The sequence below is a fragment of the Bos indicus x Bos taurus genome, chromosome 5 (assembly GCF_003369695.1).
Source record: "Bos indicus x Bos taurus breed Angus x Brahman F1 hybrid chromosome 5, Bos_hybrid_MaternalHap_v2.0, whole genome shotgun sequence".
Classification (NCBI taxonomy): domain Eukaryota; kingdom Metazoa; phylum Chordata; class Mammalia; order Artiodactyla; family Bovidae; genus Bos; species Bos indicus x Bos taurus.
The window spans coordinates 70,187,016-70,204,776 of NC_040080.1; the positions used below are offsets into that span (position 1 = coordinate 70,187,016).

Here is a 17,761-nt window from a genome sequence, read left to right on the forward strand (position 1 = left end):
TTCTCCACAATGTCACAGAGATTAACACGCTTGAACCTGCTGTTCAGAGAAGGAAAGGAGGAGTCAAAGGTTTTCGAAGACCCAGGCCCTGAGGTACCACAGTCCCAGTGCTGAGTGAGGAGGTCTCAACCCAGGGGCTTTTGGAAGTGATCTAAGGAGCCCAATAGGGGTTCTTTCCTAAGGGTAAAAGCAGCATCTCAATTATACAGTGTTTGGGATTTTTCCAAGCTCTTCTGGGGTTTGCAGTTTCTAGTGGGAAGAACAGTAACTTAGTTTAATATCATGCAGCTTCTCATCACACAAACTTCCTAGTTTCTATGCATTGTCACTTATTTCAAAAACTTAATTGACCACCATGGTTGTATTCCCTCCAAAATGCTTGCCTTCTGCTCTCTTCAACCTTTGTTTCTTGTAAACAAACTCACAAATCCCCCATCTCTCTGTAGATTGAGGTTGTGTGAAATACTACACAAGAAAAATCTGACAGATAAATGTAGTAGTTAAGAGTTCTCCAGAGAAAGAGAACCAATAGGATGTGTAGATAAAGAGGTTTCCTTTAAGAAGTTGCCTCATGCATTGACGGAGTCTGATGAGCCCAGAATCTGCAGTCTGGGTTGACAGGCAGGAGACTCAGGAAACCAGTGGTGTAAGATATCCAAAGCCATCTGCAGGAGAAATCATTCTTGCTCTCGAGCAGGCTGGGTTTTTTGCTCTATTCAAGCCTTGAACTGATTGGATGAGGCCCACTCCCATTATAGAAACAATTTGCTTATTCATCATTCACCAATTTAAATATTAATCTCATCCAAAAACAGTCTCCTGCTGACACACAAAATTAACCATCACAATGAAGAAAAAGAAAAAACAGTTATTTAAAAAAAAATGTTTTCCTTCATTTTCCCTGTCTCTCCCTTCCCTTAATAACACCTGGCTTTCCCACAATGGAACTGCTGTCCTTGGAACTCTTCTATGGAGATAAGCCATCCCCCTACACACCATGGCCATGGAACTTAGAACAATACTGTCATTCTCTTAGCCACCCAGTGTAACTTCCAGCCTCTTTCCTCCCCCTTTTTTCAGAAAGCCACCTTTCTTCAAGCTTGTGTGTAAAAGTTATGTGTTTATAGGTTATGACATCTACTATCATGGCTGTCACATCACTGTCAATTTCCTGCTGGTCAACCCCTTACATTTATGGAGGGTTCTCACACTGAACTCACCGTATTTCCTCTTCAACTCAGTTCTGCCATAGAGTTGATCTCACTTCCCAAGGCTCTGACTTATCCTTAAAAAAAGTTTCTTCACCACTTTGCGACCCCAGTGGACTCCATCCCTCTTTAGTAATACAACCTACATCCCAGGCCCAACCTTCCCATTGAGCCCTTAAACTGAATTCATTCTCTTTCCTTCACCTCCATTACCCAAATCATAAGAACTACTTTCTACTGTCAAGTAAAAGTGCCCAGTGGGAACGACACTTAGGTAAAGAGTATGAAGCAGGTGGACAATAGAACAGAGCAAGAATGGAGTAAGCAAGAAATTTTCTACAAATCGGACTAGTTACCCTCTGGTCAGTCTACTACTCATGAATCAGTTCTCCTCACTTCCACCAAAACACTGATTCAATGTCATTATACCCTATACAAAATACTTTAGTGGTTTAATAGACAAGTCCTAAATCCTTACCATGGTGTACAGGGGGCTTTATGATCAAACTTCTTCATAAGTCTTCAATATTCAGTGCCTGCTGTTCAGTCACTCAGTCGTGTCCAAGTCTTTGCAACCCCACAGGCCAGCATGCCAGGCTTCCCTGTCCTTCACCATCTCCCAGAGTTTGCTCAAACGCATGTCCATTGAGTCGGTGATGCCATCCAACCATCTCGTCCTCTGTCATCTCCTTCTCCTCCTGCCTTCAGTCTTTTCCTGCATCAGGGTCTTTTCCAATGAGTTTGCTCTTCCCATTAGGCAGCCAAAGTATTGGAACTTCAGCTTCAGCATCAGTTCTTCTGATGAATATTCAGGGTTGATTTCCTTTAAGATTGACTGATTTGGTCTCCTTGCTGTCCAAGGGACTCTCTCAAGAGTCTTCTCCAATACCATAGTTTGAAGGCATCAGTTCCTCAGCATTCAGCCTTTTTTATTGTCCAGCTCTCACATCTGTACATGACTACTGGAAAAACCATAGCTTAGCCTGTGTATGTACTCTGCTGCATATTCAGTGATAAAGACTTTCAAATTCCATAATTAAATTCTCCTTCCTTAGACCTCACTCCTTCGCATGTTATTCCCCATGTCTGGAGTGTTTTCTGTCTTTATACTTCTATTTCCTAGCAAACTCCTTATCCTTTAAAACAAAGGCCAGGGGCTTTTTGTTGCATCAGTTTTTCCTGCACCCCTCCCTCTGGAGCAGAGTCATCTCTCATAATTCCCTCTAGGTCTTACCCTTCCCAGTTTAGGTCCTGTCGCTTTGTATTGCAGTTATTTGTTTGTCTCTACACCAGTCCCTTCCCCCATAGTCTGAGTTTCCTGAGGGCAAGGTCTGTGTCCTACTCAATCCTCAGCACCTCACACAGTGAATGAATGTAAAGTCTACTTAGAAAAGAAGCTGGACACTAACATGGCCAGGAGACTCAGAGGCTCCCCAGCCATTGGAAGTTGTCCTTGGACTTTTTGTAACGTTCCTTCTTATTCTGCTTTGTTGTCTTTCTGGCTTCTAATGTCCTTTGATACATCCCTCATCTCCCACTCTGTGTTTTCCTCTGGATGTACAACAGAACTTAGGTCCCTGAGCTGCTGAGGGCAGCAATTTTAAACCTCTGTGTCCCAAATATGTTGCATCATAGAACAAAAAGAGAGGATGGGGTGAAGTTACAGTGAGCTTGCTGGGAATGCAAAATTAATACCACATGCACAATATGCATGAATCTCAAAAATCACAACACTGAGGCACACAGATAGACGCAAAGATGTACATGTGCTTAGTCGCTCAGTCATGTCCGACCCTTTGTGACCCCATGGACTGTGGCTCGCCAGGCTCCTCTGTCCATGGGGATTCTCCAGACAAGAATACTGGAGTGGGTAGCCATTCCCTTCTCCAGGGGATCGTCCCAGCCCAGGGAGCAAACCCAGGTCTCCCACAATGCAGGCAGATTCTTTACTATCTGAGCCACCAGGGAAGTCCATGAACACTGGAGTGGGTAGCCTATCCCTTCTCCAGGGGAATTTCCTGACCCAGGAATTGAACCAGGGTCTCCTGCATTGCAGGCCAAGATGTACATACATAAACTAATTGATGCTGTTACAAGTTGGGATAGTGGTTCTTTATGGTTCTTCAGGAGTGAGGTGAGTTGAAAGAAACATAGGTCATTTATTTTTCTGGAATTGAGTTGCAGGAGTTGCTTGTATATTTTTGAGATTAGTTGTTTGTCAGTTGCTTCATTTGCTATTATTTTCTCCAATTCTGAAGGCTGTCTTTTCACCTTGCTTATAGTTTCTTTTGTTGTGCAGAAGCTTTTAATTTTAATTAGACCCAATTTGTTTATTTTTGCTTTTATTTCCAATATTCTGGGAGGTGGGTCATAGAGGATCCCGCTGTGATGTATGTCAGAGAGTGTTTTGCCTATGTTCTCCTCTAAGAGTTTTATAGTTTCTGGTCTTACATTTAGATCTTTAATCCATTTTGAGTTTATTTTTGTGTATGGTGTTAGAAAGTGTTCTAGTTTCATTCTTTTACAAGTGGTTGACCAGTTTTCCCAGCACCACTTGTTAAAGAGATTGTCTTTTCTCCATTGTATATTCTTGCCTCCTTTGTCAAAGATAAGGTGTCCATAGGTGCGTGGGTTTATCTCTGGGCTTTCTATTTTGTTCCATTGATCTATATTTCTGTCTTTGTGCCAGTACCATACTGTCTTGATGACTGTGGCTTTGTAGTAGAGCCTGAAGTCAGGCAGGTTGATTCCTCCAGTTCCATTCTTCTTTCTCAAGATTGCTTTGGCTATTCGAGGTTTTTTGTATTTCCATACAAATTGTGAAATTATTTGTTCTAGCTCTTGAAAAATACCATTGGTAGCTTGATAGGGATTGCATTAAATCTATAGATTGCTTTGGGTAGTATACTCATTTTCACTATATTGATTCTTCTGATCCATGAACATGGTATACTTCTCCATCTATTAGTGTCCTCTTTGATTTCTTTCATCAGTGTTTTATAGTTTTCTATATATAGGTCTTTAGTTTCTTTAGGTAGATATATTCCTGAGTATTGTATTCTTTTCGTTGCAGTGGTGAATGGAATCAAAAAATGGGCCAAAAAACTAAATAGATATTTCTCCAAAGAAGATATACAGATGGCTAACAAACACATGAAAAGATGCTCAACATCACTCATTATCAGAGAAATGCAAATCAAACCCACTATGAGGTACCATTTCACGCCAGTCAGAATGGCTGTGATCCAAAAGTCTACAAGCAATAAATGCTGGGGAAGATGTAGAGAAAAGGGAACCCTCTTACACTGTTGGTGGGAATGCAAACTAGTACAGCCACTATGGAGAACAGTGTGGAGATTCCTTAAAAAACTGGAAATAGAACTGCCATATGACCCAGCAATCCCCCTGCTGGGCATACACACTGAGGAAACCAGAAGGGAAAGAGACACTTGTACCCCAATGTTCATCACAGCACTGTTTATAATAGCCAGAACATGGAAGCAACCTAGATGTCCATCAGCAGATGAATGGATAAGAAAGCAGTGGTACATATACACAATGGAGTATTACTCAGCCATTAAAAAGAATACATTTGAATCAGTTCTAATGAAGTAGATGAAACTGGAGCCTATTATACAGAGTGAAGTAAGCCAGAAAGAAAAACACCAATACAGTATACTAATCCATATATATGGAATTTAGAAAGATGGTAACGATAACCCTGTATGCGAGACAGCAAAAGAGACACAGATGTATAGAACAGTCTTTTGGACTCTGTGGGAGAGGGAGTGGGGGGATGATTTGGGAGAATGGCATTAAAACATGTATAATATCATATAAGAAATGAATCGCCAGTCCAGGTTTGATGCAGGATACAAGAAGATTGGGGCTGGTGCACTGGGATAACCAGAAGGAGGGTATGGGGAGGGAGTTGGGAGGGGGGTTCAGGATGGGGAACACGTATACACCGGTGGTGGATGCATGTTGATGTATGGCAAAATGAATACAATATTGTAAAGTAAAAATAATAATAATAATAATAATTAAATAAATAAAAATAAATAAAATAAAATAAAAAGAAAGGAACATAGGTAAGAAGGTCACTGGGATGCTTTTTTATTTCTCTGTTTCTTCATCTGTAAGTTCATTTTGTAAACATTTATCTGTACAGTAATGATCTGTGCTTTTCTGTATTATATAACACACTTTTCTGCATTATACAATATACAATGCAGAATGTCTTGTTATGTTAAAATAATGTTAAAATTTTAACACCATGATGGGAAATCATTTTTTAATTAATTTATTTATTTACTTTTGGCCACTGGATCTTGATTGCTGTGCGTGGGCTTTCTCTGCTTGCGGTGAGCAGGGGCTACTCTCTAATTGAGGTGCTTGGGCTTCTTATTGTGGTGGCTTCTCTTGTTGCAGAGCACAGGCTCTAGGCAGAGTAGTTGCAGCTCCTGAGCTTAGTTGCCCCATGGAAGGTGGGATCTTTCTGGACCAGGGATTGAACAAGTGTCCCCTGCATTGCAAGGCAGATTCTTTGCATTGCAAAGGTCCAGATCTCACTGGACCACCAGGGAGATCATTTTATACCCAGGAGAAGAGGAAAAAGTTTTCAAGTCTAACAATACAATCTTTTATCAAGAATATGCAAACATGAGAACTCTTTGTTTTTAGAAGTGTCAACTGGCGAAAGATCTTTGGAAAGCAATTTAGCATTATCCTGTAAGGCTGTAAATGTGCATATCCTATAACTCAGTAATTTCATATCTAAGCCACAGGAATTCTTGCTTATCTGTATCAGAAAGCATGTAAAAAAATAAACATAGAAACATTGTTCATGAATAAAAACACAAGGACAAGCAAAAAAAGACAAAAAAGAAACAGTTGGACTGATCCACTATCAGGGAAATGAATAAATAAGTGGCGGCATATTCACACCACAAGACAGTGAAAATAGAATAATACAAGTACTCATATCAACAGAGAAATATTTTGAGAGACAAAATGGTAAATGAAAAATAGTCTCAAGAGACTACATGCAATCCAATGTTTATAAAGCCTCCAAACTAGAAAAATAATGTATACAGATGTGATGAAGCCATAAAGTGAAAGTGAAAATGAAGTCACTCAGTCATGTCCGACTCTTTGTGACCCGTGGACTGTAGCCCACAAAGCTCCTTCGTCCATGGGATTCTCCAGGCAAGAATACCAGAGTGGGTTGCCATTTGCTTCTCCAGGGGGATCTTCCCGACCCAGGGATCGAGCCCAGGTCTCTCACATTGCAGGCAGATGCTTTCACCTCTGCGCCACCAGGGAAGCCCTTAAATACAAGAATACGGTCTCTCAGAAAACCTCTTATAGAGACACAGAACTTCAGATCCAAGTACTAACATCAAAGATTTCAAAGGGAGGAAAGGAAGCCAGGTTGAAAGAAGGGGGGAGGAGGCAGGAGAAGGGGGCGAAAGGGGTGGCCTTACAGATGTCTCCTGCCACCTACAGATACCCAGGCGTTATGGGACTTTTCCCTGGGCCTCCAGAGAATGGAGGACTGGAACTCAGCCTTACCAGAAATCAGACCAGATCAGAACCAGAATTCGAGTTCTCTGCCAAGAGGAAGTGATCAGTCTCCAATCCTCAGCTCAGGCTGAGGGCCCTTTGACCAGATTCCTGTGTCCAGGACCAGGGGACTAGAAAAACGGGGAAGGATAGGAAGGGTTAAGAAGAGGAAAGAGAAGGGGAAGGGGAGAGAGGTCAATAAAGTCTCTTGTTCCTTACCGGTTGGGGCACTCTGGCCAGTTGTCCGTGTCAGGAGGAGACCAGGGAAAAAGGATCCCAGATGCGGCCACTGGGTCTGGTCCATTGGCAGGCAAGCTGGCCCCTGAGTACCCCGAGTGGTCAGGATGTCAGTCACAGCGAAGAAGAATTCCACCAGAGTCACCATTTGTTGCAGGAAGGCGGACCCCTTCCAGGACCCAAAACTGGGGTTTAACACTCGGAAATGGATTGTCCGAGGAGACACATGTGCTGACAAAGCAAGAGATTTTATTGGGAAAAGGCACCCGGGTGGAGAGCAGTAGGGTAAGGGAAGCCAGGAGAACTGCTCTGCTGCGTGGCTCGCAGTCTCGGGTTTTATGGATGAAGCCATAAAAGGATGCAAAAGCACAGTAAACATACAGTCTAGAAGAGTGATTACCTCTGGGATGGGGGAGGCAGATACAACTGAGAGTGTCAGGGAGCTGCCTTAGGAATGTCCCTGTGCTAATTCTCAGGTCAAGTATCTTGCTTGTGTGTTATCTGTATTCATGTAGGCTTACAGATATCAACCAAAGAAAAATTTATCTGTTTGGTATGAGCACATCTCTTACCTAATCTCCTTTATGAATCCTCATTAAAGGAAAAACTGATAATGTTAATAACAACAAAGCCTTTTTTTCCTAAAGCACAAAGCAAAAAAGAGCTGTGAGCTAATAAAAGCTATCTACCTATTTCTGAGAGAGAGAGTCAGTGGAGGGGTTTGCTAAGGAAGCATGGCAGAGGAAACAGTGGCCAAAATGTATCCTTTGTGGATAAAGCACAAAGCTGGGAGAGGCAGAGCTCTACAGAGCCCATGGGGAGACCCCAGGCTCCATCGACTGTGATAGAGATGGGACTGAGAAGTGGAGCCCAAGTCAGGGAGGTTCTTTGAACACTGCTATATAAAAGTCTGATCCACTCAATGTCCCTCCACTGACCCAGGTAGAAAATTCCTGGTTGGAAAAGTTGCATACTCTTGGCAAAGGCTGCTTCTTGGTTAAAGGAGCTCAGGTTAGATTTTAGCACTCCTTGCAGGGGGAGGTGGGACCTCCAGAGCCTTTCTGAAGGTCTGCAGGTGGAAACATTTCAGCTTTCTTTTCCCAGGGAAAGGCTTCAGTTGAATCTATTATCATTTGCCCATCTACTGTCCTGCTTTCAGAATACTGTTGCTATTTTCTCTTCCTAGGCCTTGGGTTTTTGCCCTTTTATTAAATTCCTTTATCATGATGGAGGGGCGGGAGCAAGGTAGCAGGGGATTTCTGGCAAACTTGAATATCCAGTCCCCTGTTAACCAAAGTCTCTGTAAATTTTACAACAAAAATAAGGAATATTTAATCAAATTAAGTTGAGATAAAATGTTTGTGTACACATTTAGTGGGTTGTTAAAAATGAAACAGAACTAAAAATATTAGGATATATCTTATGTAGTAAGAGTAGGTACTGTTTCTTGAAATGTGTATATTATTTAAATATGGTTCTTATTGTGGGTGTGATTTTTTTCAGTTTGAAAAACTCTCACTTAAATATAGCTCTCAAAGGCCAGAATGGGGCTTCCGGGTTCAGAGATGCTGACAGTTTTCTGCATCATGGGGCTGGAAAATAGCCAGCCACATACTAGTTCTAAATCAGTTGCTAGATTGTTGGGCATCAGCCCTATGAGAGGAGAACTGAGTGCTCAGGGATGAGGTTGACAGTAATTTCTGATAGTGTGCTTGTGTGCTAAGTCACTTCAGTCACGCCAACTATTTGCGACCCGGTGGATTGTAGCCCACCAGATTCCTCTGTCCAGAGAATTCTCCAGGCAAGAACACTGGAGTGGGATGCCATTTCCTTCTCCAGGGGATCTTCCCGACCCAGGGATTGAACCTGCATCTCTTATGTCTCCTGCATTGGCAGGTGGGTTCTTTACCAGTGGTGACCTAGGAGGCCCTTCTTATATCCTCTTGTAAAAACATCACTATTCATAAATGAATAACTTGCCTGGAGAATCCCAGGGACAGGGGAGCCTGGTGGCTGCTGTCTATGGGGTCACACAGAATCGGACATGACTGAGGTGACTTAGCCGCAGCAGCAGCAGCGGCAAACACATAAAAGGGCAAACAAAATTTTTTAAAGTTTGCTGACTTTCTACAGTGTGGGCAGGCACTGCCTTAGGGTTTTACTGAGAGAACCAAAGAACTGTCCTAAGAAAGAAAATTATTGTTATGTCACTAAGTTATGTCCGACCCACTGTGACCCCATGGACTGTAGCCCACCAGGCTCCTCTGTCCATGGGATTTCTCAAGCAAGAATACTGGAGTGGGTCGCCACTTCCTTCTCCAGGGGATCTTCCCTACCCAGGGACAGAACCCAGGTCTCCTGCATTGGCAGGCAGATTCTTTACCACTGAGCCACAAAGGAGGCCCAAGAAAGAAAATGCATCATTAAAAGTCTAAGGTTGGGACAGTTGAAAAAAAACAGTTCCATATAACGGTCTTAGTATGTTCTAGTGATACCAAAAACCAGAGGGAGGTTATGTATGTATAAAATTTAATTTATTCTATTTCATTGAGGCAGGTTGAAATGAGAATCAAATGCAATCATTCAGGGAAAATACTTTGAAAGTGAGAAAAAGCAATATACAATTTCAATGTAAGGTAAAACCTCAGATATCTGTGGTTCCTTATGGTGTGGGAAATGTAAGGATATTTTTTTTAATCACAGAATGAGTAGGAGGGGACATTGCAGGGTTATATTTATGCTTTCATATTTTGGGATGGGATTCTAAACAACCTCAAACGTTAGAATATTTTCCACCCACCAGAAATGCTGAAAGGTCAGCACAGCCTTTGAGTTTGTTACTAACAAAGCTGTTTTTCACATCTTCTGTATGATGCTAGTTTATTCATTGTTCTTCTCTCTGGGTGACCTTAGGTAAATGATGCTTTCTCACCTCACTTTCCACATTTGTGATTATAGATATACAGACATGGAATTACAGGTGTTGAGCCAGCTATAGAAGATTCCTCTCAGTGCTAACTGTCCGTGTAAATCCTCTATCAGCCTAGTGACCTGGGCCCATTTTCCCCTTGAACTCATTAGTCAAGTCCTTTCCATGAACCCATCTTCAAATCAGTTTAACTGTGACAGCCACCCTGAGACATGATCCTTCCCATGGCTCCCAGATCAAAAGAGAACAAACTCTACGGGAAAGTATTTCTGGCCAATTCCAGAAAGCAGTCATTGGCACACTGTAGTGCTCAAATAACGTGAGAAAAACCAATTCACATACCACTATATTTTACTTGTTGATTTTAGAAGAACTAGAATCTGTGCCTGCGGCAGAGGAAGGACTCCCATGAGCATGTAAGTTGAGATCATCAACTCCATCATGTACTGTACTTCTAAGTGCTGAGGTCAGAAAGGGAAAGTTTCCATTGATTTCTAGCAGACTATATGGCTTCATGAGATTGTTCTTGACCTCATTAAAATGAAAAATCTATCTCTAAATGGGAAAAAGAAACTGAATTATAAAAATATTAAAGACAAAGTTGGAATTTCTAAAAAAAAAGAAAAAAAATGATTGGGGATAGTGAAGGTTCTTCTAAGCAACATTTTAAAAGAAATTTTAAAATTTTAAAAGAAAATGTTGTTAGATTTGACTCTATAAAAATTGATGTACAAAAAATAAGAAAAATGTGTGTTGATGTATATAAAAAATTAAAACACACTTTAAATATTTTGCAATTTTAGTGGTCATATATGCCTCAAGAAAGCTGAAAAGATTAAAAGACCAACCACTGATAGAGAGAATGCTGCCAATGTATTAATGAATACACATTTAATATCTAGAAAATATAAAAGATTCTATGAGTTTAAAAAAGTACACAAATAGGAAATAGAAAAAAAGTTGCAAAGATGCATAGCTAGAAAAAGAAGTAGCCAATAGCATCTGAAAAGATATTCAGCTTGATAAAATCATATAAAGATTATGTATTATTGGTCATCGTAGTTGTTGTTCAGTCGCTCAGTCATGTCCAACTCTCTGCAACCCCATGGACTGCAGCATACCAAGCTTCCCCATTCTTCACTATCTCCTGGAGTCTGCTCAAACTCATGCCCATTGAGTCTGTGATGCCATCCAGCCATCTCGCCCTCTGTCATCCCCCTCTCCTCCTGCCTTCAATATCTCCCAGCATCAGGGTCTTTTCCAATAAGTCAGTTCTTCTCATTAGGGGCCAAAGTATTGGCGCTTCAGCATCAGTCCTTCCAATGAATATTCAGGATTGATTTCCTTTAAGATTGACTGGTTTGATCTTCTTGCAGTCCAAGGGACTGTCAAGAGTCTTCTCCAACTCTACAGTTCAAAAGTATCAATTCCTTGGCACTCAGCTTTCTTTATAGTCCAACTCTCACATCCATACATGACCACTGGAAAAACCATAGCCTTGACTAGACGGACCTTTGTTGGCAAAGTAATGTCTCTGCTTTTCAATATGCTATCTAGGTTGGTCATAACTTTCCTTCCAAGGAGCAAGCGTCTTTTAATTTCATGGCTGCAGTCTCCATCTGCAGTGATGTTGGAGCCCAAGAAAATAAAGTCTGTCACTGTTTCCATTGTTTCCCCATCTATTTGCCATGAAGTGATGGGACCGGATGCCATGATCTTAAGGTTTTTGAATGTTGAGTTTTAAGCCAACTTTTTCACTCTCTTTCACCTGCATCAAGAGGCTAATTAGTTCTTCTTCGCTTTTTGCATAAGGGTGGTGTCATCTGCATATCTGAGGTTACTGATATTTCTCCCTGCAACTTGATTCCAGCTTGTGCTTCATCCAGCCTGGCATTTCACATGATGTACTCTGCATATATGTTAATTAAGCAGGATGACAATATACAGCCTTAATGTACTCCTTTCCCAATTTGGAACCAGTCCATTGTTCCATGTCTTATTCTAACTGTTGCTTCTTGACCTGCCTACAGCTCTCTCAGGAAGCAGGTAAGGTGGTCTGGTATTCCCATCTTTTTAAGAATTTCTTACAGTTTGTTGTGATTCACACAGTCAAAGGCTTTAGCATAGTCAATGAAGCAGATGTTTTTCTGGAATTCTCTTGCTTTTTCTATGATCAACGGATGTTGGATCTGGGTCATCATAGGAGTAAAATTAAAAAATAGATATCAAGGATTGGCATATGAGGAAATAGACATTCAGATACAGCTAGTGTACTTTAAATTGCTACTGCCTATTTGCTGGATGATCAGTGGTTTCATTAAAATTTGCAGTTGCGTTCTTGGACCCAGCAATTCTACCACCAAGTATCTATTCAAAAGAACAATTCATACACATACATAAAAGTTTTACAAGTATGTTTATTTCTACATTCTCTGAAATAGCAATCATGGAATCTAAAAATAATAGAAAATATAAAAGGTGCTATGAGTTTTAAAAAGTTAAGTAAATAAATGTATAATAGAATATACATTAAAATTTTGTACTTTATATAATAAAGTACATACATAATTACATAAGTTTAAATGTGTATAGTTATGTAAAATTATATATATTTGAATGAATTATGGTGTATATATATTTGAATATGCACAGTAATTAAAAGGAATGAAGAAAATTAATGTATACCAACATGGAAAGAGCCCCAAGATGAACTGGGACTTTTGCAAAATGCAAGTTACATTAGAATGAGACAGAGGGGGTGGGTAGAGGAAACATTAACTCTTTAGGTACTTTGTAATAATGAGTATGTCTCAGGAAGTATTGGTATGTTATTTACATAATTGTTATTAATAAATTTGAGAAAGAAATTAAACAATGCAGGAAAGGAAAGAAAGGAGAAGGGACAGAAGGGAGAGGACAAGAAGGAACAGGAAGTAAAACTTCTGTATGCATCAGGCACTAAATTGTCAGAGTGAGAAGCATCTGGGGTCCTTAATAATGATTTATTCTAGAGGAACCTCATTGCCTTCACCTGAGGTTCTCTTAACAACAGAAATAGAGCAGAATTATTCATAGCCCAGTCTCAGGAACCAGGTTGTTGAATTCAAATGAACTCTACATTACCAGATATATGATCTTGGTCCACTCACTAGACCTCTCTGTTCTTCACTGTTCTCATGTGAAAAGGAGAGGAAAAAAATAGCATCTACTACATGAAGTTCTTATAAAGATTAAATAAATAAAATATCTTTGGAGCATCACTGATACACGGCAGACACCCAATGAATACCAATGGGCATCCCCTCTATTTTTTGGCTGAGAATTACATGGAAGAGCACTGCTCTCTTTTCTTGTTTAGAATACAGGGAGAGAAAGCTGTGTTGGAAACCCACCCAGGTGTGAATAAATCAGGTGGACAGCATGGCCCATGGCATCAAATAGCCTGAAGATCCAGTAGGTTAGGTTCTAAGGCAAAAAGCTATCAATACCTATCTCGCATTATTGTCAGAGTTAAAAATAGTATTTGTGTAGTGCTTAATAGTGTCTGTTAGTAAATGGTTGCTGCTGCTACTGCTGCTGCTAAGTCACTTCAGTCGTGTCCAACTCTGTGCAACCCCATAGACAGCAGCCCACCAGGCTCCCCCGTCCCTGGGATTCTCCAGGCAAGAACACTGGAGTGGGTTGCCATTTCCTTCTCCAATGCATGAAAGTGAAAAGTGAAAGTGAAGTCGTTCAGTCGTGTCCGACCCTCAGCGACCCCATGGACTGCGGCCCACCAGGCTTCTCCGTCCATAGGACTTTCCAGGCAGGAGTACTGGAGTGGGGTGCCATTGCCTTCTCCGTAGTAAATGGTAGCCGTTATTAATTATGGTCTGAGACTACCTATGCTGGGTTTTAAAATTTGGAAAATCAACTTCATTAGTAGCATTGTTTGCAAAGAAACCTTAACCAAATATAAGTCTAAATGTTGGACTAAGAACCCAGAGCTCTTTCTAATTTTGGCTCTATTGCCAACTTCCATGGTACCCTTTAAGAAGTTATTTAATCAAATGAAATAATTCATTAATGGTGATAGAGTCTGTAGCCAGAACATAGAACCACTTGCTGTGATTATGCAAGAACTTCATTTGAAATTCTTAGACTTCTCTTTTTATGCGTTCTATGAAGTCATTAAGCTGGAAAATTTCACAGGGTTTTCACCTATGAGTTTTGGTTTGTTCTAGTTTCTAAAAGTGGAGAAGGCAATGGCACCCCACTCCAGTACTCTTGCCTGGAAAATCCCATGGACTGAGGAGCCTGGTAGGCTGCAGTCCATGGGGTCGCTAAGAGTCAGACACGACTGAGAGACTTCACTTGCACTTTTCACTTTCATGCATTGGAGAAGGAAATGGCAACCCACTCCAGTGTTCTTGCCTGGAGAATCCCAGGGACAGAGGAGCTTGGTAGGAGGCCGTCTATGGGGTCGCACAGAGTTGGACACGACTGAAGCGACTTAGCAGCAGCAGCAGCAGAGGGGTGGGAATGAAGAGGGGAGGTGGGAGGAAGGCTCTAGAGGAAGAGGATATATGTATACATATAGCTGACTTCGTAGAAGGCAATGGCACCCCACTCCAGCACTCTTGCCTGGAGAAGTCCATGGATGGAAGAGCCTGGAAGGCTGCAGTCCATGGGGTCGCTGAGGATCAGACACGACTGAGCGACTTCACTTTCACTTTTCACTTTCATGCATTGGAGAAGGAAATGGCAACCCGCTCCAGTGTACTTGCCTGGAGAATCTCAGGGACGGGGGAGCCTGGTGGGCTGCTGTCTATGGGGTCGCACAGAGTCGGACATGACTGAAGTGACTTAGCGGCAGCATAGCTAACTTACATTGTTGTACCACAGAAACTGTAAAGCAATTATCCTCCAATTAAAGAAAATGCTATTGTTGTTCAGTCCCTCAATCATGTCCAACTCTTTGTGACCCCATGGGCTGAAGCATGCCAGGCTTCCCCGTCCTTCACCATTTCCTGGAGCTTGCTCAAAGTCATGTCCATTAAGTCAGTGATGCAGTTTTAAACCACTAAAAAAAAAAAAGTGAATGAGTCTGCCCCCAAAAGTTTTCAGTATAGTAGAAGAGATGGGTATTTAAATAGCAATGACTAAGGAAAAGTGGTGAGCTTATGCTAGGTAAGGAGGAGAAGCAACTTATGCTAAGTAAGGAGGAGAAGCGAGAAATGTACCTAAGGCTACACTAGAAGGCATAAGTATATAAGGTGGAAAACAAATGTGTTGTAGAGGTTTCTTATAATGGAAGGCTATCTCACCTTGTATTATTCATATGGTTTGTGAGCCAACCCATACTTCTAAGGAACAGTGTCTATGAATCCTCAAAACTAATAAAAATGTTATTGACATAAACCCTTCACTGTGCACAGTATACAGAGTTCTGAGCCTCTAAAAAGAGATGAAGTCATTGTTGTTCAATTGCTAAGTCATGTCTGACCTCATGGACGTAGCACGACAGGCTCCACTGTCCTCCACTATCTCTTGGAGTTTGCTCAGATTCAAGTCCATTGAGTTGGTCATGTTATCTAACCATCTCATCCTCTGCTATGCCCCTCTCCTTTGGCCTTCAATTTTTCCCAGCATCAGGGTATTTTCCAATAAGTCGAGCTCTTCACATATGGTGGCCAAAGTATTGGAGCTTCAGCAACAGTCCTTCCAATGAATATTCAGAGTTGATTTCCCTTAGGATTGACTGGTTGGATCTCCTTGCAATCCAAGGGACTCTCAAGAGTCTTCTCCAACACCACAGTTCAAAAGCATCAATTCTTCGGTGTTCAGCTTTCTTTATAGTCCAACTCTCACATCCATACATGACCACTGGAAAAACCATAGCCTTGACTAGACGGACCTTTGTTGGCAAAGTAATGTCTCTGCTTTTTAATATGCTACCTAGGTTGGTCATAACTTTCCTTCCAAGGAGTAGGTGTCTTTTAATTTCATGGCTACAATCACCATCTGCAGTGATTTTGGAGCCCAGAAAAATAAAGTCTGACACTGTTTCCCCATCTATTTCCCATGAAGTGATGGGACCAGATGCCATGATCTTCATTTTCTGAATGCTGAGCTTTAAGCCAACTTTTTCACTCTCCTCTTTCACTTTCATCAAGAGGCTTTTTAGTTCCTCTTCACTTTCTGCCATAAGGGTGGTGTCATCTGCATATCTGAGGTTATTGATATTTCTCCTGGCAATCTTGATTCCAGCTTGTGCTTCCTCCAGCCCAGCATTTCTCATGAGGTACTCTAAATATAAGTTAAATAAGCAGGCTGACAATATACAGCCTTGACGTACTCCTTTTCCTATTTGGAACCAGTCTCTTGTTCCATGTCCAGTTCTAACTGTTGCTTCCTGACCTACATACAGGTTTCTCAAGAGGCAGGTCAGGTGGTCTGGTATTCCCATCTCTTTCAGAATTTTCCACAGTTTATTGTGATCCACACAGTCAAAGGCTTTGGCATAGTCAATAAAGCAGAAATAGATGCTTTTCTGGAACTCTCTTGCTTTTTCCATGATCCAGTGGATGTTGGCAATTTGATCTCTGGTTCCTCTGCCTTTTCTAAAACCAGCTTGAACATCAGGAAGTTCACAGTTCACATATTGCTGAAGCCTGGCTTGGAAAATTTTGAGCATTACTTTACTAGTGTGTGAGATGAGTGCAATTGTGTGGTAGTTTGAGCATTTTTTGGCCTTGCCTTTCTTTGGGATTGGAATGAAAACTGACCTTTTCCAGTCCTGTGGCCACTGTTGAGTTTTCCAAATTTGCTGGCATATTGAGTGCAGCACTTTCACAGCGTCATCCTTCAGGATTTGAAATAGCTCAACTGGAATTCCATCACCTCCACTAGCTTTGTCCATAGATGCTTCCTAAGGCCCACTTGACTTCACATTCCAGGATGTCTGGCTCTAGGTGCGTGATCACACCATCATGATTATCTGGGTCGTAAAGATCTTTTTTGAACAGTTCTTCTGTGTATTCTTGCCACCTCTTCTTAACATCTTCTGCTTCTGTTAGGTCCCTACCATTTCTGTCCTTTATTGAGCCCATCTTTGCATGAAATATTCCCTTGTTATCTTTAATTTTCTTGAAGAGATCTCTAGGTCTCTAGTCTTTCCCATTCTATTGTTTCCTCTATTTCTTTGCATTGATCACTGAGGAAGGCTTTCTTATCTCTCCTTGCTATTCTTTGGAATTCTGCATTCAAATGGGTATATCTTTCCTTTTCTCCTTTGCTTTTCACCTCCCTTCTTTTCACAGCTATTTGTAAGGCTTCCTCAGACAGCCGTTTTGTTTCTTTGCATTTCTTTTTCTTGGGGATGGTCTTGATTCCTGTCTCCTATACAATGTCATGAACCTCCATCCATAGTTCATCAGGCACTCTGTCTATTAAACCAAATATTTATGGCAATTTATTAGTAGTTTTAATAAGTTCAGTAAAACAAAAAATAGAAACATTAGACTTAAAAGAAGCTCCTATAAGGGAATGACTAACCACTCTAGTATTCGTGCCTGAAGAATTCCATGGATAGAGGAGCCTGGTGGGCTACTGTCCATGGAATTTCAGAGTCGGACACAACTGAGTGACTGACACTTTCAAACTATGGGCTGAACTGTATCCCTCATCCCTCCACTCTGCAAATCCATATGTTGAAGCTCTCACCCCCAATACCTCAAAATGGAGCTATATTTCGACTTAAGGATTTTTTAACAAGATGATTTTGTTAGAATATATTCTTTAGAAATGAGTGTTAGTCACTCAGTCATGTCTGACTCTTTGT

General features: G+C 41.2%; 1 long non-coding RNA gene across 1 annotated transcript in view; it reads left to right on the plus strand.

The window, feature by feature from the left end:
* Window positions 1-17,761, plus strand: part of LOC113893741 — a 176,976-nt gene that overhangs the window by 46,640 nt on the left and 112,575 nt on the right. The gene's annotated exons all lie outside the window — the stretch shown is intronic.